At 42.6% G+C, this 23352-nt stretch overlaps 2 protein-coding genes and 1 pseudogene across 3 annotated transcripts in view; 2 read left to right on the top strand and 1 right to left on the bottom strand.

Annotated features, from left to right (window-relative positions):
• The window catches only part of GRIN2A (glutamate ionotropic receptor NMDA type subunit 2A), a 421161-nt gene that overhangs the window by 328234 nt on the left and 69575 nt on the right, over positions 1-23352 (bottom strand). The window lies entirely within an intron of this gene.
• Positions 20733-23352, top strand: part of NUBP1 (NUBP iron-sulfur cluster assembly factor 1, cytosolic) — a 612258-nt gene continuing 609638 nt past the window's right edge. Inside the window, exon 1 of the mRNA XM_050774474.1 lies at positions 20733-20740. The gene's annotated coding sequence lies outside the window, so the exon portion shown is untranslated. The remainder of the gene's footprint in view (positions 20741-23352) is intronic.
• LOC126944646 (inosine-5'-monophosphate dehydrogenase 1-like) lies at positions 21238-22888 on the top strand (annotated as a pseudogene).

Raw genomic sequence — 23352 nt, 5'->3', positions numbered from 1 at the left:
AGGGGTTTCCAGTAGCCAAAACAAATTATACCCAGGCAAAATAATTTTGAAATAGAAAAACAATGGTGAAGGACTTACACTACCCTCATTTCAAACAGATTACAAAGTTACAGTAATCAAGAGAGTGGGGTATTAAGATAGACAAATAAATCACTGGAACATAACTGAATGTTTAGAAATAAGCTCTGACACTGTCAACTGATTTTTGACAAACATGACAAGATAATTTGATAGGGAAAAGATAGTCTTTTCAACACATGATGCTGGGAAAATATGGTACCAATATGTGAAAAAGTGAACTTAAATCCTTATCTCCAAACCACACACAAAAATTAACTCAAAATAGATCTTAGACCTAAATATAAAAATAAAACTATAAAGCTCCTAGAAAAAACAATTAGAGAAAACCGTCATGTCCTTGGGTTAAGCAAAAAGCTCTTAGACACAAAACCATTCATTATTCTTTTCCTAGACATAAATGAAAACCCAGGCAAATTCGTCTCTACTAAAATTTAAAACTTTTGCACTCCAAAGACACCATTAAGAATAGAAAGACAAGCCAGACTACGAGAGAACATTTGCAAATCATACATATGATAAACAACTATATCAAAAATATGTAAAGAACTCCTACAACTCAATAATAAAACAAACAGCTCAAAAATAAGATGAGCTAAAAAACTCAATAGTTATTTCATCAAAGATGAAATACACAGGCCAATAGGAAATGAAAAGGAGTTGAATATTAGTCATTACGGAAATGCACATTAAAACCACAATGAGATACCACTTCCATATACACACTAGAATGACTGTAATGAAAAATACAGACAATACCAAGTGCTGGCAAGGATTCACAAAAACTGAAACCCTTGTACATTGCTGATGAGAATGTGATATTGTACAACCACTTGTGAAAACGGTTTGGCAATTTTTTAAAAACTGAAACGTACACTTATTATGTGGCCCAGCAATTCCACTTCTAGGTATCAACCCAAGAGAAATTAAAACACACATCCACGCAGACTGGCACATATTCACAGGAGTATTATCCCTAACAGACAAAAAGTAGAAACAACCCAAATACCCATGAGCTAGTAAATAAACAAAGTGTTGGCTGGGCACAGTAGGCCACGTCCATAACTTTGGAGGCCAAGGTAGGCGGATCACTTGAGCCAGGAGTTTGAGATCAAGTTGGGCAACATGGAAACCCCATCTCTACCAAATATGTATGTATAAATATATAAATATACATGTAGAATATATTTATGTATAATATGTATATTATACATACATATACATATATTTATGTATATATGTATAAATATATAAATATACACACACACAAAATTAGCTGGGTGTGGTAGTGTGTACCTGTAGTCCCTCCCAGATACTTGGGAGGCTGAGGTGGGAGGATTGCTTGAGCCTCGGAGGCAGAGGCTGCAGTGAGCTACAGCCTGGGGAACAGGCCCTGTCTCAAAAAAAAAATAATAAACAAAATATTATATATCCAGATAATAGAATGTTATTTGGCAATAGAAATGTAGAAAACACTGATACATGTGACAACGTGAATTAACCTCAAAGACATTATGCAAAGTGAAAGAAGCCATACTCAAGGGACTATATATTGTATGATTCCATTTACATTAAATTTCCAGAAAAGGAAAATCTATAGAGACAGAAAGTGGATCAGTGGTTGCTTGAGGCTGGGGTTAGAAGCAATGACTGACAGGCCTGAGATGTTTTTTTTAGGGCTGGCGAAAATGTTCTAAAATTTATTTGGGGTGATGGTTGCAAAATCTGTAACTTTACTTTAAAAATCACTGGATTACATATTTACAATGAGTGCATTTTATGATATGTAAATTATATCAATAAAGATATTAAAATAATTAATCCTCTAACAGCCCACGCAATAGTTTAATGATCTACATGCCTTGATATACCTCCAGTCTAGTCCTTTCAACAAAGGATAGAAGAGTTTGGTCAAATGAGGAGTCTTTGGGATTGGAATGGTTCTAGCTTCATTCTAAGTAATTCTACCCAAACAATATTCAGGAATAATTTTCTTTAAAGTGGCATAAACACCATAATTACATGCACATATTTTTAATCTTTTCTGTTCTAGAAAGGGAGACTCGTTACAGTCCAAGGAAAATCAGTATTTACACTGAATTATAAATTAACATTTCAGCAGACATGCAACGTTGTGTGAGCTCTTCCCACGTTAGCAGTCAGAATACAGGGGACAGCATCACCTTTGCCTCCAGGGGTCTCAGGGGACAGTGGAAAGAGATCACAGTGTCTTCAAGGGTCTGAATTTCTCTGTTCTCAAGAGCAAAAGGAAAATTAAGCATTCTTTTTTCTCTCAATGATTTTGCCTTTTATAGTAACTCTTATAGACTGCTTACTATGTGCCATGCACTGCTCCAAACATATAAAATGTATTACCTAATTTAATGCTCATAACAACTCTATGAGGTCAGTTCTATTTTATCTCTTTTAACAAATAAGTAAACTAGAGCAGATAGGTTAAGTGACTTGTCCAAGATCACACAGCAAGCTAGTATAATGGAGACGGGATTCAAACTAAACAGATAACTCAAGTCCCTTCTCTTAAGCCTTCCATCTCATGTCCTCAGAGGCATTAAATCTCAAGTTATAAATAAAAGATAAGGTAAAAGGCAGCATGAAAAGTCGCTTCTTTTTTTAACCAGGCTGGAGTGTAATGCCACGATCTCGGCTCACTGCAGCCTCTGCCTCCTGGGTTCAAGTGATTCTCCTGCCTCAGCCTCCCAAGTAGCTGGAATTACAGGTGCCCACCACCAAGCCTGGCTAGTTTGTTGTATTTTTAGTAGAGATGGGGTTTCGCCATGTTGGCCAAGCTGGTCTCAAATGATCCATCCTCAAATGGATCCTGGCTCAAGTGATCCATCCGCCTCAGCCTCCCAAAGTGCTGGGATTACAGGTGTGAGCCCCACACCCAGCCAACCTTTCTGAGACCCAGAGGGAAGAAGAGCAAGTGGGGCTCAGAGTTATAGTTGCTCAGCACTGCAGGCAGGGTCAGTATGTCATAATAACAGATGGAGGTAGGTATTATTGCTCTTGCAGCCTGCAGGTCTCATAGGGAACTGTCCTTTAATATCTTGCCTCGCTCCAAAAGGAGCAGCCTGTGGCAGAAGATCTCAATGATCATAGCCACATCCCAGGTGTGTGTCCTGCTTCTCATCAGGCCTCTCCATCTTACTGGACCACTGGGTTCAGCCCCGACTTGTGGGAGGGGCTGGGCCACCATAGCTTCTAAAAACATACAGTTAATATATGGCATCTCTCCTACATTTGTCGTGTAGCATTGGCACCTTCACTCAAGTGACAGTATTATAGTCAGGTGGCATCAATCAGCTTTAATCAGCCTTATATTTAAGAACCACAGTGTCTGGGTATTTTAGGGAATACCCTGGCCACAAAGTGGGGGGAAAAAAGCCTTTTGCAGTAGATTGCATGATTGCACAATTGGCCCAATACTTCATCCCTTACTGGAAACATGTCCCTGCCATATGATTCTGTGGTCTCAGCCACTCAAAAAGCAGGATACAGTTCCTCATCCCTTGACTTTGAGTTTGATCATGTGACTTAGTTTGGCCAATTACATGAGGGAGACATGCCACTGTGTCAGTTTTGGCTTTTGCCCAGGGTGTCTAAGACTGCAGAGAAGAGACTGTCTAGGAAACTCTGCCCCAGACATCACCAGAGAGCTCACGTAGTGTGGTTTCTTTCCTTGTGTCAATGAGAAATGAGACCCAAAGAGGAGAGCTGATGTATCACCCAGTGAGTGAATACAGGAGCTACAGTGAAACCCCTGTCTCCTGTCCTCCTAGTCCAGGTTTCTAAACGGGAAGCATCAGAACCTGGCTGTCAGAAAAATCATATGAAGCCCCAAGGTTTCATGGAGCAGTTACTCTCTGCTCAGCACCAAGCCATGGGTATAGAGGAGATACCAATAAGGAAGATGACTGGGTCCCTGGTTATAATGTCCTAAATCTGTAATGGAGTGAATGGGTGATACCCCTGAATCAACAAGACACTTGCAAACAAAACGGTGAGGGCTCAGGAGGGTGCAATTTTTTAAAAGTGCTGAACTGAGGAAAGGTGAGAGTTACAGGCTCAGTTCCACCACTCGCGTGCTGTGTGACTTTGAGCTGGTCACTCCCTATCTCTTAATATCAACTTCTTCATCTATAGAATGTGGGTATACATGAGGGGATTCTTTTAGAACTCTAGTTCTCAGTTCTGACTGCATATTATTCTCATCTGGAAAGCTTTTTTTTTTTTTTTTTTTTTTTTTTTTTTTTTGGAGACAGAATCTCGCTCTTCTTGCCCAGGCTGGAGTGCAATGGCACAATCTCGGCTCACTGCAACCTCCATCTCCTGGGTTCAAGTGATTCTCCTGTCTCAGCCTCCTGAGTAGCTGGGAGTACAGGAATCCACCACAACACCTGGCTGATTTTTGTAATTTTAGTAGAGACAGGGTTTCACCACATTGGCCAGGCTGGTCTCAAACTCCTTACCTCTGGTGATCTGCCCACCTTGGCCTCCCAAAGTGCTGGAATTACAGGCATGAACCACTGTGCCTGGCCCAGAAAGCATTTTTTAAAAGAGGAACCCAGACCCTTGGAGAAATGACTGATTGTTGATTCCAGGGTTAAAGCAGGCAAAGTATAAAATAAGACTAGAGCATCTTATTGTTTCAGAAAGTAAGGGAATGTGCACTTAAAAAAAAAAAAAACTATATATTGACTATATTTGGCAATAGGGCTTTTAGGAGGTAACTAAGGTTAAATGAGGTCATAAGAGTAGGACCCCAATTTGATAGGATTGGTGAACCTATAAGTAGAGGAAGAGAGAGATTTCTCTTTCTCTCCACCAGCATGCACTGAGAAAAGGCCATATGAGCACACAAAGAGAAGACAGTTATCTACAAACCAGTAAGAGAGCACTTACCCAAACCCAACCACGCCAGCTCCCTGATCTTAGACTTCCGGCTTTTAGAACCACAAAAAAAATAAATTTTTGTTGGTTAAGACACCCAGTCTATGATATTTTGTCATAGTAGGCGGAGATCACTAAGACAAGAACGTGTCAAAAGAATACAAGAGCCAGGTTGAAGTGCTGACCGACAAAATCTGAGAAAATTTAAGCATAAATATAAATAATGACAGTAATGGATGATTACCCACTGAAAAATTAAGAATCTTGAGCCCATGCTAATATAAAGCATAAAAGTAAAAATAAATGTTCTTCCTTATAGCAGAACACTAGTAAAGAGAAGGAATGATGGAGTTAGAAAACATCAATGGATGCTAAAGCTGGTGAGTAAAAACATGATAAGGAATAGGATATTTACACAGTCTCAATGTATCTCCCTACAAATATAGTAACTACAGTGAAACCCAGGTCTCCCATCTTCCTAGTCCAGTTTCTAAGCAGAAAGCATCAGAACTCCCTACAAGTTACTTGTTAACTACAAACAGGAAATAGCAACTTTACAGTAGAGACTGCAGATACTACCTTAACCATGTAGTCAAAATTAATATCACCAATATCAAGATCAACTGACATCATCTCTTGATACAATGCACCAAGAAGAACACAATGTCACTTCAGTGATATTTCTACAAAAAAAACAAAGTGTGAAAGAAATAGGGCAAAATGCAAACAACTGGTGAATCTGGATAAAGAGAATATAAGAGTTCTTTCTACTATTCTTTCAACTTTTCTGTAAGCTTGAAAATATATCTACTTATGACACAAGTTTACCTATGTAACATATCTGCACATGCACCCCTGAAATAAAAAGTTAAAAAAAAGAAAATATATCTAAATGCATATACAGTTTAAAAAACATATGAGCCCAAGCCCCACCCCAGACTAATAAAATCAGATTCACTGGGGGTTTAGGGCCCAGGCATCCATGTTTTTGTTTCTATGTTTGTTTTTTAGACTCCTTGGGTGATTATAATGTGCCTCCTAGGTTGACAGCCTCTACAGGGCTCAGAGGATAGTGACATTCTGACATTCTCTGGACCTTTGGGTAGCAAAGTAAATGGTTTAAAGCAGTTCCCAACCAGCAGCAGCACCTGAGCACCCAGAGACTTGTAACAAATGCAGATTCTTGGACCTCACCCAAACCTACTGAATCTGACACTTTGGTGGTGTACCAGCAATCTGTGCTTTAAACAGGCCTTTGGGGGTTTTGATATTCACTTAAGTGTGAGAACCGTGGTGTGTGTTGCTTCTCAACTAAGAGTGTTCTTCTTTTCCCTTTTAATTTTTTTAAATTGTGGTAAAACACACACACACACAATGTACTATCTTGGCCAGTCAGCATAGACTTCCAGCCCCACATCACCTTTCCCAAATGTCTTCCAAGGGGCAAAGTCCAGACACAACAGTGAAAGTGTAGATTTTACTCCACTGTTCTAATTATCAGTTTTTTCTTGCTGGTGGTCTCATTTCCCTGCCCTCCTCCCTACCTGTGCCACGTACCCCATTCTCCTTGTACTTCCCCTACTGGTCGGTCCACCATACACAGTGCTGCTACAAACACTAATTCCTTGAAACTAATCTGTCCTCTCCATCGCTCTCAAGCCACATTCTCTGAGCCTGCCCAGGAGACAAAGAACCAATGCGAAATTAACAATTTACTGAAAAAGACCAGATCCCTTTTCCAGGTGTGAGGCTGTACCACGGTGTTAGCAGTGACAATTTTTAGGTGGTACAAGGAGACAGAATTAAATAACATCAAGTCACATGGTGCGAAAGTTGTTCCCTTTCAAGTCTGTTTCAAATCTTCTGAAAACATCAGGGGAAAAGTCCCAAACACCCTATAACACTCGCTAATCTCCCTTTTTAACAGCGAGATCAGGCCTCAGGCTCTGAGCCTTAGGCAGCAGTCTCTGAGCTGTTTGGTCTTCGTTGTATGTATTTTTGCAACTTACTTTCTATTTGTGGGAAGTGATACTGGTTTTCCATTTCTGACTCTGATGCCAAGTTGCTTTTTTAAAATAAATGTGGTTAAATTAAAATGCAAGTGGTTTAAAGCACACACTAAACAAATAATCGTAGAGATGTTTGAAGTTGGAAAACTGAGAATGAGGACCTGGGCTTCTTCCCTGCGAAATCTTCACCCCACATATATCATTTTGGTGTCTTGGAAACTGCATCCTACCATGATCTAATCTATGAAGCAACAGGAAAGGAATGGAGTCTCTGGCGAGACTAGATCACCAGTTCCATTAGATGGGCTGCCTGAGCCCACTTTTGCTCTTCCTCCTTGTCCCTAAGCCTTCCTGAAACCCAGGGACTGGAAAGGGATCCTAACTAAATCTGCAGCTATTGGCATATCCTAGATCCTGGTGAGCCAGAGGTGGGCAGTGGTAGAGACAAGGATGGCTGATAAATGTGAGCAAATCCCTAAACTGCATCCAACTCTTCTGTACCTTCTTTCTTAACACCCTTCGTCTAACATGTAGGAGAATGAAAGTGGATCCTTGTCTCTCACCTTAAGCAAAAATCAACTCAAGATGGATCAAGGACTGAAATCTAAGACCTAAAACTGTAAAAATTCTAGAACATGGGAAAATCCCTTCTAGACATTGGCTTAGGCAAAGATTTCATGACCAAGAACCCAAAGCAAATGCAACAAAAACAAAGATAAATGGGCAGGACTTAATGAAGCTAAAGAGCTTCTGCACAGTCAAAAGAACAGTCAGCAGAGTAAACACACAACCCACAGAGTGTGAGAAAATCTTCACAACCATACATCCAATAAAGGACTAATATCTAGAATCTACAAGGAACGCAAACAAATTAGCAAGGGGAAAAAAACAATTGGAAAACAAATTAGCAAGCCCAAACAAAAGTGGGCTAAGGGCATGAACAGACAGTTTTCAAAAGAAGACATACAAATGGCCAACAAACATATGAACGAATGCTCAACATCACTAATGATCAGGGAAATGCAAATCAAAACCACAATGCAATACCACTTTATTCCTGCAAGAATGGCCATAATCAAAAAATTAAAAAAATAGATGTTGGCATGGATGTGGTGAAAAGAAACTTTTACACTGCTGGTGGGTGTAGTACAACCACTATGGAAAACAGTGTGGAGATTCCTTAAATAGCTAAAAGTAGAACTACCATTTAACCCAGCAATCCCACTACTGGGTATCTACCCAGAGGAAAAGAAGTCATTCTACCAAAAAGACATTTGCACACACATGTTTATAGCAGCACAATTCACAACTGCAAAAATATGGAACCAGCCCAAATGCCCATTAATTGATGAGTGGCTAAAGAAAATGTGTATATATACATACATACACATACATATATACATACATACATGATGGAATAAAACTCAGCCATAAAAATGAATGAATTAATGGCATCTGCAGCAACCTGAATGGAACTGAAGACTATTTTCCTAAGTGAAGTAACTCAGGAATGGAAACCCAAACATTTTATGTTCTCACTTATAAGTGGGAGCTAAGCTATGAGAATGCAAAGGCCTAAGAATGACACAATGGACATTGGAGACTCGGGGGAAAGGGTGGTGAGGAATAAAAGACTACAAATTGGATTCAATGTCTACTGCTAGGGTAATGGGTGCACCAAAATCTCAGAAATCACCACTAAAGAACTTACGCATGTAACCAAATACCAACTGTCCCCCCCAAAACCAAAAAAAAACAAAAAACAAAAAAAAAAACCTATGGAAATTTTTAAAAAGGAAAAATAAATAAATAAAACTAGTATTGATTTCGGTTATTTGTTTGTGTTCTCCAAACAGTTGTTGAAAATAATTTAGAAAACGCTCCAAAAAACCACCCATCTTAGAGGAATTTAGATCAAAGCAATTTCTAACATTCCCCTTACCTTGTGCATCTGACCTATGATTTTTTTCCTTGACCTTCAAGACTTACAAAGGACATCATTATGAGTAATTGCAAAACCATTATGAAAATCAACTCCCTATTTTGGATGACTCCCCACGTTCAACATAAAAGATACTTACTCAAAAGCTTGGTGTTTTCATTCCAGAAGGAACTCCTTTTAATGCTGCAAGCAGCATTACAATTTTAAAAGAGAAAAAAAAAATTCTTAGTAATTAAATGCAAATCACTAGAGCTCAGAATTCAGGGCCCTGTCTCTGGAGTGCCTAGATTCAGCACTGGGAGAAATAAGTAACTGAGAAAAGGAAAGAGGATGCCATCCTGTCTCCCTCCCTTGCACCCCCCTCCTCAGCTAACCAGTGTTCCTCTGGCTCAAAGAAAATGTGGAAGTTGTTGGTTTTTCACAAGGATGATACTATCTGGAGCCGCTGTCCTCCGAGAGTAGGACGGGTCAGAAGAGATCTGCACCTGCTCTGCTAACATAGTTTTGCCATCTCTAAGGGTTTGGTTTGCTGGCTTGTTTACTGGAGTCAGAAACAGAATAAAGGTAACTCACTTCAAAGGCTGGATTCAAATGCTACTTCCTAGAAGATACCTTCAGGACCCTCCCTCACTCCCAAATAGAAGGAACTCTTTTTCAACATGGTATTGAACTCAGAATGTTTGTTATTTCAAACACCAGTACTGAAACACCTACTCATTCCATGAAGTGCCCAAGGTTGCAAGAGGCACTGTACCGAGTGCTGGGGATACAACAGTGAAGATGGATAATTCTCCATTCTTATGGAGCTTCACTGAGGGAGTTCAGGGAGGCAGGAGTTAGTCAATCACAAAAGTAAATGCAACATCACAAATTGTAGCAAGTGCTATTTAAGTACATGAGAAGAATTACTAGTCAAGAAGTATCAGCAGAATGAACAGCAGGTGCAAAGGGCCCATGTCAGACAGGTGAAGGGGGACATGAGGGAAACTGCAAGAAGGCCAATATCACTTTTGCAAAGAGAAGGTAAGAAGTGGGGCTCCAGAGGTAGAAGAGGTCAGTCATGAAGTGCTTTGAAGGCCACAGAGAAAAATTTTATTCCTATCCCCATAGCAATGGGAAGCCATGAAACCGTTTTCAGCAGGGAAACAACATGATTGGGTTTGCATTTTGAAAGACCCCACTGGCTTCAGTAGAGAGGATGGAGTTTGAGCAAAAAGCAAAGATGCTTGTGGGAAGGAGAGTAATTCGAAGACCTTTGGTTGTCCTGGCAAGAGATGTTGAGTGTTGGATCACAGAGCTGGTGATGGAAATGTGGAAATGCACCTTCAACAACTGATGTTGGTCAAGTTACTTTTTTCTGCACCTCCATTTCCTCGTCAGTAAAATGGGAGTAATAAGCCCATTCACCTCCCAGTGAAATGAGATGGCATGTGGAAAGCACCTGGCACATCCTGATGATTCAATAAATGATAGCCATTATTACAGTGATGATCTTTGTAACTCCTGTAAGATGCTTTTCAGTTCACATCTTTTAAAATGGTTGTTTGTCCACACTGTTCATTCCATCTGTGCAGCTTTATGTTATTTGAAGGCATAGTCCCTCCCTGCTGGATTCACTTTACAACAAATTAGTTCTCCCACCAGGATGATTAGCACCCAGTAAGTGTAAATAAATATTTGTGGAGAAAACTGACTTGAATGGCCCAGATGGTGGCAGTCAGCCAGGCTCCCTAACCACTTGAGTTAATCCATCACAGACGTGCTGGCCAATGCTTTGCAATGTGTGATTCTCCAGGTGTGACTTCCATGGAGGAGACACTTGGATCCGATCTGCCTTCAAAAAAGAATGTGTCGTTCAGCCACTGGGTACAGGTTACTGACATCCTCTGGCTTCAGAGCCCTCAGGATTCACTTTTATTTTGAGCTGAAGTCACATTCTGCCAGAGCAGTCCACAGCCAGTGACAGGGAGTGATGGGGACATGGGGCCTGGCAACTTCTGCCCAACATGGGGCTCCTTTCATGGGCGACCTCTGCTCCAAAGCTTTCTGGTTAGGTTGGCAGACTGTCCAGTCTGCACGGTGGTCTGAGGCTCTCCGATGCACAATTCTACTTCCTGCCTTCCCTATTTTATTTTTCCCAGGTGCTTATGCCCCCTCAATAAACTTCTTGTGCCCCTAACTCCATCTCAGCATCTGTTTCCTGGAGGATCCAACTGGCTCACCTTAGAGAGAAAAGAAACTAAACACCACAACATGAAGAAGCATACACAAGAACCAGGTAAGTTAAGTAACTCAGAGCTATCTCTTGTCCCAAAGGATTAAAACCTCTGAGCACTGTAAGAGAACAGTCTAATTAAGTTGGCTCAAACTGCCAGGAAGCTTTCTGAGCAACAGCAGATGTTGGGCCTTCAAGAAAGATTGCTCCCCGTTTTTGGCCAGAATCCCAGGGGTCATTTAGGGCGGTAATGTTGCCAGTTCTTCTCCCCTCTGGCCAACCCTCTCAATCCATTATTTGGGATACCAATTATAAACCTGGGACAAGAGCCTAATCTCCCTGCAAGGAAGACTACGGCTGTCAGTCTACTTTACCATCCCTGCCTTGGAAATTGTTATAGATCTCAGGCTAAAAGTAGAGGGAGACAAGAGAAAAAGCATCCCTCACACAACCTTCAGGTCTTCCATTGGAGAGACAGCCCCACTCTACGGGGGAACGGTTATTGCTATAATTTGAAGGATATTTTGGCAGGTTTGGGAAAATCTATTCAAAGTTTAGTTTAGTCTCAATTTCTAGAACATCAAACCACTTTTGTGGAGGCAAGGGTGACAGGAAAAGCTGACAACATGGTGGAAATCCTAAAGATGACAGTAATGGCAGTTAGTATTTATGGAGCAATGAGTATGTTTGTAGATTGTGAGGGGTATATTTTACAGAATCAGCTCACCTAATCATCACAGGAACTCCTAGACATTGGTGATATTTTCACCAATTATTTCAATGAGGACACAAAGGTTCTGATATGGTTTGGATGTTTGTTCCCTCCAAATCTCATGTTGGAATGGGACCTGTGTTGCAGGTGGGGCCTGGTGGGAGGTGATTAGATCATGGGGGCAGTGTCCTCATGAATGGCCTAGCACCATCCCCTTGGTAATGAGTGAGCTCTCGCTCTTAGTTCACATGAGATTTGGTTGTTTAAAAGAGTGTGGCACTGATCCCCTTCTCTCTTGCTCTGTCTCTCGCCATGTGATATGCTGCCCTCCTTCGCCTTCCACCATGATTGGAAGCCTCCTGAGGCCTCACCAGAAGCCAAGCTGAAGCCAACACCATGCTTCCTGTATAGCCTGCAGAACCATGAGCCAATTAAATCTCTCTTCTTTACAAATTACCTACCTTTGGGTATTTTTTTTCCCCCTTCTTCTTCTTGAGACAGAGTCTCACCCCATTGCCCAGGCTGGAGTGCAGTAGTATGATCTCTGCTCACTGCAACCTCAACCTCCTGGGTTCAAGCAATTCTTGCACCTCAGCCCCCCAAGTAGCTGGGATTACAGGCATGTGCCACCATGACAGGCTGCCCTGGGTGTTTCTTTATAGCAACACAAGAATGGATTAACATGGGCTCAGAGAGGTTAAGCAACTTGTCTAAGACCACAGAGCTAGCAAGAGGTAGAGCTAGGATTCAAACTTGGGTCTCTCCAGAATCTTGAGAATCAAAGACTACATTTATCCTCCCTTCCTCCGCTGTTCTAGATCACTCTTGCATTGGGGCACTCTTAATCTGAGAGATGTACCCCACTCACAGATACGGAGTGGATGCCTCAGTTGCTGCGTCATTTAACAAGCATCTATTGTCTACTCTGTGCCATCCCCTATAGTAGGCACTGGGAAGAAAAGAATGAATGATCCTTGACATCAAGAAGCTCAAAGACTAGCTGGGAAGATGCTAATATAGCAATTTATTTTATTTTCTCTAATAGGAGACCCACTCTCAACTATGTGGAGTAGATACTATCAGCAGCAACAGTAACTTCTTTTTTAAACAAAGAAAGTGAAGATGGGAAAATGTTAACTTGTCCAAAGACATACATCTAGTCGTGAGAAAGCTGACACCCAAACCAGATAAGCCGATACATCACAGCCTCTGAATCACCATCACTGAAACAAACAACACACTTGGGGATGGGGGAAGGGCTCTCCTCGCACAAGTTGGGAAGCAATTTGCAGACATTTTGCAGAGCAAACTGTAACTTTTTTTTAAGGACAAAGAAAGTGAAGATGGGAAAATGTAAACTTGTCCAAAGACAGACATCTTAAATGAGACCAGAATAGATACAAGAAGAATCACAGCCACATATAACTCTAACCATCAAGGGTACTACTAATCTCCAAAATATTTCATCTTCTTGATGTTTTATGGCCATGGCTCTTGAATTTTTTGAGGGTACAGGGAGATACGGGTTTAGGCAGCTGAAGCAATACCCATCTATAGATGAGAATATCGCCAGAAGTCCTAATAACCTCACAGAATCTACAAAACAAGAGAGTCCATATGTAAGCCAGAATCCCTGCCCCCAACATGTTTACTCTGCTGACTCCCTCTAATGACAGAACTCTAGACTTAATTTGCCAGCTCACAGCTCTTCTACATACTTTTTGGAGGCAGATTCTGTCTCTACGGGCTCTGCTTTTTCCCTTAGATTCTAGAGCACCATGGAATGTATCTGCTCTGTGTTCAACATGGAAGCCCTTCAAATAAGTATAACAATCTACTCACCCCTCTTACTTCCCCATTTCTCTCCACTCTCAGAAATGCAAACATTTATCCTTTCGTTGACATTATTCGGGAACCACTTCCAGCAGCCTGTACCTCCCTTAGTCATGTTCCGTTTAACAAGCCCAGTTTATCAATGTCCTTCTTAAAATACAGAACCTACACATGAGCATAGCCAAAGATACAATATTTGTGAAGGGACTGTGAAAACGAGAGTAGGCAGATGCAAAGGGTTATTATTTTTTCTCTAGGACTAAATAAAAATATAAATGCTATTTCTCTTCACACAAACCAGTTTGAAGAAACTGTTCGATGTATTCATTCTGTCATCTGTTCATCTGTTATTGAACCTGTCCAGCTAAAAGATTAGATGGACTTGGGCCAGTAAAGAAAAGAGAAAAGTGGATGGATATGAATACTATGTAGCAGGTGTAGTCACAGGGTGAGGGGTGTGAGGAAAATGGCGGTAGCAAGAAGTTTAGCCTGGGCGTCTGGGAGGATGGTGGTACCATGCCCTGGAGGAGGGCCACTTTGAGGAAGGAGTATTGTAAGAGTCCAACAAATACTACTAGAATAAATGACTTAATAATCAATATGTCCCAGCACTTTGGGAGGCCGAGACGGGCGGATCACGAGGTCAGGAGATCGAGACCATCCTGGCTAACACGGTGAAACCCCGTCTCTATTAAAAAATACAAAAAACTAGCCGGGCGAGGTGGCAGGCGCCTGTAGTCCCAGCTACTCAGGAGGCTGAGGCAGGAGAATGGCGTGAACCCAGGAGGTGGAGCTTGCAGTGAGCTGAGATCCGGCCACTGCACTCCAGCCTGGGCAACAGAGTGAGACTACGTCTCAAAAAAAAAATAGTCAATATGTAAGTTACATTCATTCCCCTCTGCCTCTGGCTTTCCATCTGATTAGATTAAAAGCACTCTTGCACGTGGGAAGCTTGCATGAGCACAATTTTACCTGGCTATGGGAAGGAATGGTGTTCTCCACGTGCATTTTTATTTTTTCCAATTATTGGATTCTCCAGAGTGCCCACATGACAATGCCAAGTTTCTGTACTGAGTCCTGATTCCCTAGAGAAAAAGTGCAAAGCATACCTAAAAGTAAATAAATATCCAGCCTTAAAAATCACTAAAACAATCCCTTGGCTCCCATCAACATTGTAGACCCCACCGTGTGCAGGGGCTGCAGTCGATGGCAGGGGTATGAGGAGAAACAGGTCAGGTTTCTATGTCCCTCGTGAGTGCAGAGTCTAGGAGGAAGATTGACAGGAAAACCAAAATAAAATACCTGAAACTCCACAATATGATAAATGATATGACAACAGGGGAGGTGCTAAACGTTATAAGAGCACAGCAGAGGCATAAAATGAAAGAAGCCTGAAGCAAACTTTTAATTAGTTACACAAAAAAGTCTTTAGTCTTCTTTGCCAAGATTAAAGCAGTGCCGCTCTGGGTCTGGAGCCGAGTTGGTAGCCGTGGTCTAGAAGAATTCAGAGTTCATCCCGAGTCTTCTCTAGAGATGGAAGCCTGGAGAAGCCAGAAGGCCCTGAATCCCTAACAAAAAGCCTAAGGATCCTCACCCAGCAATGCTGACCACGACCATTGAAACATGAAGCCAGTCCCCCAGAGAGGAAAATCCTTGTCCTTTAATGAAGCTGACAAAAACCTCCAAAGTTAACAGTTTGTACTTTGTCTTTCTGCAGACACAGAAAAATGAGCTGTGAAATAGAACAGTCACATCAGGGCCAAGAGAGCTGTGGACTTTTGAGGTGTTGCCTGCGTCTCCTGGGCGGTAGAATCAGCTGGCCCAATGTTTAACAGAGATACTAACTTTCAAATATAAGAAAACCATGTAAAATAAAAAAATCAGTGGGGGAGGGGGTGTTTAAATGCATTTGAGACCAGCCATATGGCAGGCCATTTGGCAGCCCTTATAAGCCTTAGTTTTAATAACATAAGAATTCCCTATAAAATTCCAAATAAGGCTGGGCATGGTGGCTCATACTTGTAATTCCAGCACTTTAGAAGGCTGAGTTGAGGTGGGCAGATCTCCTGAGGTTAGGAGTTTGAGATCAGCCTGGCCAACATGGTGAAACCCCATCTCTGATAAAAACAGAAAAATTAGCTGGGCTTGGTGGTGCACACGTGTAATCCCAGCTACTCAGGAGGCTGAGGCAGGAGACTGGCTTGAACCCAGGAGGCGGAGGTTGCAGAAAGCTAAGATCGTGCCGCTGCACTCCAGCCTGGGTGACAAAGCAAGACTCTATCTCCAAAAATAATAATTCTAAATAAAGCGAAGTAAAATGTATGCATATATATATATATGCAAAGGTATGTATGTATATGCACATATGCATATGCACATACATGCATACATGTGTATAGATATATGTACAGTATAGCCAGACATGTTAAAAGAAGTTTTTTGCACAGCCACCTTTCATGCATGGAACTGTGTGTGAAAAAAGACTTACTCCCAAGCACTGTGAGAAACTAGGATAAAATGGGGCATGCATACTCACCCATCTGAAATATCCACTATGATGACCATTCTTAGAAAAGAAATTCGTGAAAGAGGTGTTGTTTGTTTGCTTGGGGAATTTTTTTTTTTTTTTTACTTTCTTTTTAATCCTGTTCAAATTCTTTTTTAAATTAAACATGAGAAAAAGTGGCCTGGCACAGTGGCCCACATCTGTAATCCTAGCACTTTGGGAGACTGAGGAGGGAGGGCTGCTTCAGACCAGGAATTTGAGACCAACCTGGACAATATAGCGAGACACTGTCTCTATTTAAAATTTTTTTAATTAAAAAAAATTAAAATAAATAAATAAAAATAAGAAAAAGCTCCCAAATCCCACCACCCTAGTACAACCAAGCTGGCCACAGCATCACACTTGAGGTTGTTCACAGCATCCTCCTCTGGGGATGATTCTAAGTCCCTTGAAGAGAGGGAGCATGACTAGTTTGTCTTTTTTTTTTTAAGACGGAGTCTCGCTCTGTCGCCCAGGCTGGAGTGCAGTTGCCGGATCTCAGCTCACTGCAAGCTCCGCCTCCCGGGTTTATGCCATTCTCCTGCCTCAGTCTCCCAAGTAGCTGGGACTACAGGTGCCCGCCACCTCGCCTGGCTAGTTTTTTGTATTTTTTAGTAGAGACGGGGTTTCACCAGGTTAGCCAGGATGGTCTCGATCTCCTGACCTCATGATCCGCCCGTCTCGGCCTCCCAAAGTGCTGGGATTACAGGCCTGAGCCACCGCGCCAGGCCACTAGTTTGTCTCTGAATCCCTAGTAGCTGGAAGTGGTCTGACCCCCAGAAGGTGCTCCGATGACGTCCGTTGAATGGATAGATGAGAATGCACATGACAAAATGTGATTTTTTTTCTAACGAAGTAAAATGGCATTCCATGGACTTTAGGGAAGTCAGCTCCTTCACTTCTAGAGAAGGAGAATAAGGCAGGAATTCAAAATATTCTTATGAACAGAAAGGCAACAGGTAGCAGGACATGGGGGGATTCATGAAGGGAGAAAAGGAAGGTAGGAAAGCTAGGTTGTGCAATGAGCAGCAAGCCTGGGTGTTATTTCAGCCTCCCGAGAACATGCCAGAGTACATATTGTCATTATCTCCATTTGCAGAGGCAGAAACTAAGACAAATGAATCAGACAGAAGACATGATGTTCATCTCATAAATGGACATGTGGAGATTTGAACCCAGCTCAGCTGGCTTTGAATTCAGAAATCTTTACCCCTAAGGGATACCATGAAGTGAGACAAAGAATGGAATGGAGGGCTAGGGATGATGACTGGATTTCCTATTGATTGAAGGAATGTTGAACCAAGCACATGTACTTCAGTCCTAATCATACACAGGGAAGTTCTTTCTGTATTTGCAAGAGCTAAGCAGAAGATCTCAGCACTAGACCCAGCCCGTTTCCATGCTCCGTTTCAGCACTAGAAAACAAGATATATTTGTGTAGGAAGGTGGATGAGAAAAGCAGGGTGGATTTGTCTCCACCAAAGGAAACCACAAGGTATAAACAACAGCAGCAATCCGCAGAGGACAATGTACACACAACCTCTTTCCTCCAACTCTGGTATTGAGACTGCCCTGAGCTGACTTTAAATACACCCCAGGTAGTTGCATGAGGAGTACTTACAGGATCCTGCTGGCTCTGTTGCTACTCTCTATCATGGAGTCCCGCAGCCTTTGAATAAACACCTGTGCTCTTGCCAGGCCAAGTTAGCAAATAGCACAGTGTCATGTCTGGAATTTGCAAACCAGGGTTGAAGGAAGGTAGACCCACTTCTGTGAAGGAAACTGATATTCTGCTGAGGTTTGCAAGATCCCTAAAGGTCCTGTCCTCACCCTGGGAATCCCAGCAGTTTAGAAGATTCCTAAAAGGAAAAGGAGCAGCTCACCTGAGAAAAGCAAGGCCCAGATTGTTGAAGCCATCGTTGCCCTGCTGAGCTTCAGGACACTCAACTCATGGTTGCAGATTTAATAAGCAACAAAAAGAAGAATCCATTTCACAGGCATTTTTCAGTGCCTGTCTGACCACACTGATCAAGGTAGTGGGGGTACAGAGGTGCACAAAACATGTAAAGTGTCTGCTACAGTGATGCTTACCCTCTGGTGGGGAGAGCTGAAGTTCTGGGAAAGGAGAGTTTGAGGGAATGCCTCATATGCAACAGGCCAACCCTGGGCTAGATCCTACTCATGTCTGTCTTATCCAGTTCCTCCCAGTAATCCCATGATTAGGTACTGCTTGCATCGGATCATTTTAAAGAAGAGAAAATTGGGTGTATTAGTCCCTTTTCATGCTGCTAATAAAGATACAACTGAAACTGGGAAGACAAAGGTTTAATGGACTTACAGTTCCACATGGCTGGGAAGGCCTCACAATCAGGTAGAAAGCAAAGGAGCAAGTCACATCTTACATGGATGGCAGCAGGCAAAGAGGGAGAGCTTGCGCAGGGGAATTCCTCTTTTTGAAACCATTGGATCTCATGAGACTTACTCACTATTGTGAGAACAGCATAAGAAAGACCCACCCCCATGATTCAATTACCTCCCACTGGATCCCTCCCACAACATGGGGGAGTTGTGGGAATTACAATTCAAGATGAGATTTGAGTGGGGACACAGCCGAACCATATCACTGGGTCTCAGAGAAGTAATTGCCGCAAGAATCACACAGCTGACAGGTAACAGAGCCAGAACTAAAACCCTAGGCCTCCTGATCACAGCTGCCATGTTGCACAGCCTTCATCTTAGAAGGGATCAGAATTTGTGTTCATAGTCACACATGTTCAGGGTCACATTTAGTGTATGGTGTAGCCAGGATTCAAGCTGAGATGAGCCAACTCTAGACCCTAGTCTCCTAACCCACTATAGATACTGCTCTGCTAGCATATTTGAAAACCACCATATATGTTCTTGGAAATGCACCAGGCACATTACCATGTTGGGCAGACTTATTACTATTCTCCAATATCTGCAAGTAACATAGAAGCAAAAAAGCACATAACACATAACAAAAATAATTACACATAGACCTGAGGTAGAAAACAATCAGAGAAGAAGGCAAGAGAAAGGGGAAGCCACCTGAAGTAGAACTGTCGGGAGACATCCTTTTGGAGGAGACATTCAGGCTGAGAAGTTAATTAAGAAATAACAGAAAACTAATGAAACCCAAAGCTGATTCTCTTTAAAAAAAAAAAAATTAAAATGATAAATCTAGGTAGACTGATCAAGAAGAAAAAGAGACTATCAGAAATAAAGTCTGGTGCACTACTACAGACCTTCCAGATATTAAAAGGATTAAAAAACCCTTATGCCTATAAATTTGACAACCTAGATGAAATGGACAAATTCCTGGAAAGATATAAATTATCAAAGCTTTTTCAAAAAAAAAAAATAGAAACTTTCAACAACCCTGTATCAATTAAAGAAAATGAACCCATAGTTTAAAATCCTCCCACAAAGTAAACTTCAGGCCCAGATGTCTTCTCTGCTGCACTCTATCAAACATTTAAGGAAAAAAAGAAAGAGTCCTACACAAATTATTTCAGAAACTAGTGTTCAGGAGGGAATACTTCCCAACTCATGTTAGGATGATAGTATTACCCTGATTCCAAAACCAGAGCAAGCCATCATAAGAAAACTCTAGACCAACTTTCCTCGCAAGCATACATGCAAAAGTGCCCCACAAAATATGAGCAGATCAAATAGAAAAATATATCAAAAGGCAATGCATTATAACCAAGTGAGTTCACACCACGAAGGTAGGCTGAAATCCAAAGAACAAGAAATAAACAGACTACAAAAAAAAAAGGAAGAATGAGTAAGACCTACTATTTAATAGCACAACAGAGTGACTATAGTCAATGAATTAAGTGTACATTTTTAAATAACAAAAAATATATAATTGGATTGTTTGTAACACAAAGGATAAACGCTCAAGGGGATGGAGACTTCATTCTCCATGATGTCATTATTTCACATTACATGCCTGTATTAATATCTCATGTACCCCATAAATATATACACCTACTATGTACCCACAAAAAGTAAAAATAATTTTTTAAATAAAAAGAATTTTAAATAAAAACTGAAATAACCTGTCAAGTGAAGAAGAAGAAGAAAGTTTTAGGCAAAGGGAGTGGCATACTCAGAGGTTACAGGGTAAAAAAGAGCTTGGCAAATTTGAAAAGTTGAATAGAGATCATCTGGAATAGCATTTAATGAGTTAGGGGAACGTAGTAATGGATGAGATTGGAGAATAGACAAGGCTAGATCACACAGGACCTCATAGTTTGGATTGGTAAATAGTTTGGATTTTTTAATAAATTCTAATGGATGCTATTACATGGTTTTCATCTGGGGAATGTCATGGGACTGTTTGTTTTAATCAAGATTTATTAACAGAATATGGAGAAGCAAGGGCAAACTGGAAGAGAAATATCAGTGAGCAAGCTATTGCAGTGATCCAGGGGAGTCATGGCACCAGCCAGGACTGGGGGGGGTGCATGGGAAAGGGAGAAAGGTGGGTGAGTCAAGGGATATTTCGAAGATACAAGCAACAAGATTTGCTGACGGACTACAAGTATGAGATAAGGAGAAATTGTATAGCAGGATCTGGATAAGTGATCATAAATCCTACTCCCTTTTCCTCCTGGGAATATTTAGTCCATAAAAAACCTCCCAGGCTCCACTCCTTTCACAGCTCAATGCAGATGAACTCAGTGTTACTTATATTAGTAAATATATAATATAAATAGCTCATATATTATAAATAAATAATAATTATATATTATATTATAAATTTTTTATATTAGTAAATATATATTTACTAATATATATTTATATTAGTAAAAGTATTGTTTTTTATTTATATTTATTTGTATTAATATTATTTATATTAGTAATTTATATTTATATTAGTGTTATTTATATTAGTAAAAGTTTCCATGAAAGTGACCAAGGCACCCAACACTAAGTGGTTAAATAAGCACCATTATGATTTGACCTTACATGGGCATTAAAAATATGCTTACAGTCCCCTGGCCCACAGCGTCAGCAGCAGCAGTGAAGGCGGCAGCCGCGGGCTGCCGCGCGGGGGTTTATGTCAAGTCGCAGGGTCTTGCAGCAGCATGGCGGACTACCTGACCAGCTGTGGCACCAGCTACGTGCCCGAGGACTGGCTCACCACGCAGCAGTTCTTCGTCAGCGCCTACGGCCTCACCCACAACGACTTCCTGATTCTCCCAGGGTTCATAGACTTCAGAGCTGATAAGGTGGACCTGACCTCAGCCCTGACCCAGAAGATTACGCTGAAGACACCGCTGATCTCCCCCCATGGACACTGAGACAGAGGCCAACATGGCCATAGCGATGGCTCTGATGGGAGGTACTGGTTTCATTCACCACAGCTGTACCCCAGGGTTCCAGGCCAACGAGGTACGTAAGGTCAAGAAGTTTGAACAGGGCTTCATCACGGACCCCGTGGTGCTGAGCCCCTCACACACTGTGGGTGATGAGCTGGAGGCCAAGATCCAGCATGGCTTCTCTGGCATTCCCATCACTGAGACAGGCACCATGGGCAGCAAGCTGGTGGGCATCGTCACCTCCCAAGACATCGACTTTCTTGCTGAGAAGGACCACACCACCCTCCTCAGTGAGGTGATGAAGCCAAGGATCAAGCCGATGGTGGTTCCAGCAGGTGTGACATTGAAAGGGGCAAATGAGATCCTTCAGGGTAGCAAGAAAGGGAAGCTGCCTATAGTCAATGATCGCCATGAGCTAGTGGCCATCATCGCCCACACCAATCTGAAGAACCGAGACTACCCTCTGATCTCCAAGGATTCCCCAAGCACCTGCTGCACTGGGCAGCTATGAGCACCCATGAGGATGACAAATACCGCCTGGACCTGCTCACCTGGGTAGGTGTCAATGTCATAGTCTTGGACTCCTCCCAAGGGAACTGGGTCTATCAAATCACCATGGTGCATTACATCAAACAGAAGTACCCCCACCTCCAGGTGATTGGGAGGAATGTGGTGACAGCAGCCCAGGCCAAGAATCTGATTGATGCTGGTGTGGACGGACTGCACGTGGGCATGGGCTGCAGCTCCATCTGCATCACCCAGGAAGTGATGGCCTGAGGTCGGCCCCAGGGCACTGCTGCGTATAAGGTGGCCAAGTATGCCCAGCACTTTGGTGTGTCCATCATAGTGGCGTCCAGACCATGGGGCACATGGTCAAGGCCCTGGCCCTTGGAGCCTCCACAGTGATGATGGGCTCCCTGATGGCTGCCATCATGGAGGCCCCTAGCGAGTACTTCTCAGATGGGGTACAGCTCAAGAAGTACGGGGGCATGAGCTTGCTGGATGCCATGGAGAAGAGCAGCAGCAGCCAGAAACGATACTTCACCAAGGAAGATAAGGTAAAGATCGTGCAGGGTGTCATGGGCTCCATCCAGGACAAAGGGTCCATTCAGAAGTTCGTGCCCTACCTCATAGCAGCCTTCCAGCACAGCTGCCAGGATATCGGGGCCCGCAGCCTGCCTGTCCTTCGGTCCACTTAGGAGAGCTCAAGTTTCAGAAGCGGACCACGTCAGCCCAGATGGAGGTGTGGCGTCCTCGGCCTGCACTCTTACCGGAAGCAGCTGTACTGAGGACAGCGGTGGAGGCTGAGGTGGTGGAGGGGGCCCACCCCAGTGTCCACCTTCAGGCACAGGCTCTTTGCATAACTGAGTGGTCCACAGATTTGCACTATGGGTTCCTCAGCTCCTTTCTAAGGAGAGAAGAGAGGTCCTGAGGGCTCTGCAGCCCCTCGCTGGGCATCCCCTGCAGAGTCAGGACTGCTCCCTGGGCCAGGCTGCCTGGAAGCACCCCCCAGCCCAGCCAGCTGGGCTATCAGGCCCTGCACCTGCCTCAGGTCTTTCTTGCTGCAGCATGCTCCAGCATGACCCCCACCCTAGGGACAGGCGGCCCCTGCTGGCTTCTCCTGCAGGGCACCTCCCTGCCCCCAATCCCCCAGGAAATGAGACCTCCCTGCCTCTGGCCCTTCCCAGGCAGCTGCCCCCTCAGCCATGTGCTACTTCTGAGCTCCTGACCTAGGCCAAGGGGAGGTCTCTGG

This window comes from Macaca thibetana, chromosome 20 (assembly GCF_024542745.1).
Source record: "Macaca thibetana thibetana isolate TM-01 chromosome 20, ASM2454274v1, whole genome shotgun sequence".
NCBI lineage: Eukaryota > Metazoa > Chordata > Mammalia > Primates > Cercopithecidae > Macaca > Macaca thibetana.
This window is presented reverse-complemented; position numbering and strand designations above follow the sequence as displayed.